This window comes from Camelina sativa, unplaced genomic scaffold (genome assembly GCF_000633955.1).
Source record: "Camelina sativa cultivar DH55 unplaced genomic scaffold, Cs unpScaffold02996, whole genome shotgun sequence".
Taxonomy (NCBI): domain Eukaryota; kingdom Viridiplantae; phylum Streptophyta; class Magnoliopsida; order Brassicales; family Brassicaceae; genus Camelina; species Camelina sativa.
The window spans coordinates 1-934 of NW_010924105.1; the positions used below are offsets into that span (position 1 = coordinate 1).

General features: G+C 32.4%; 1 long non-coding RNA gene across 1 annotated transcript; it reads left to right on the forward strand.

The window, feature by feature from the left end:
* The first annotated feature begins 214 nt into the window (after nt 1–214).
* LOC109131714 lies at nt 215–772 on the forward strand. Its single transcript, XR_002037231.1, has 4 exons — nt 215–289; nt 391–462; nt 543–614; nt 704–772. It is a non-coding gene; the product is annotated as an uncharacterized LOC109131714 (long non-coding RNA).
* The last annotated feature ends 162 nt before the right edge of the window (nt 773–934 follow it).

Here is a 934-nt window from a genome sequence, read left to right on the forward strand (position 1 = left end):
TTTTGGTTAGATATAGCCGACAATCAAATCGAAGGAAAGCTTCCAGTTTCTAATGGGACTTCTTCACCTGGACTTGACATGCTTCTTCAAGCTGGACATTTGTATATATAATCCCCAAATCTATCTGATTCTTTTGTGAGACAATTTTTAATATATATACTACTAAGTTACTAACTAATCTGAATATCTTATCCTCTTTCACTTTCTCTTGCAGCCATTTTGGAAATAACAAGCTTTCGGGTGATATCCGGGAGAAGCTCTTCAGCTCAAACATGACTTTGCTGCATGTGTAAGTTTCATAGTATATGTGAAAGCTGAGAGAGTTGCACTAGTTGAGATTGATAACTAAATAAATGAATTGCATTGCTTCAATTCTTGTTTTATCGATAGGTTATTTGATGGAAACCAGTTGACGGGCAAAATACCAGAAAGCCTCAGCCTCGTTAAAACGCTAACGGTGTTGTAAGTAAAAAATTGTTTGTTTAAATTTTTTACTTATCCTAACTTGTTTAATCTCATATGATTTATTTTCTTACATTCAGACGCCTTGATAGGAATAAACTAACTGGAGATATTCCTTCAAGTCTTAATAATCTCACAATTCTTCAAGAACTGTAAGTGAGAAACTAAAGTTTTTTTGTCTGTAGTTTGTATATACATATACAAAAAGAAGTAAAATAGTTTGTATTTGAATATTTTTCAGGTACTTAGCCAATAACAGATTTACAGGTACTCTTCCAAATTTAACCAGGTTAACTAGTCTCTACACATTGTAAGTCTCTTTATTATTCTCCCCTCTTTTTTTATTTTGTGTGTGCTTAATCTACAATAAAAAACGTTCTTTATAAGTTAATCTAATCTCATGATGTGACTGTTCTGTAACAGAGATGTGAGCAATAACCAATTGAAATTCTCTCTCATTCCATCTTGGATC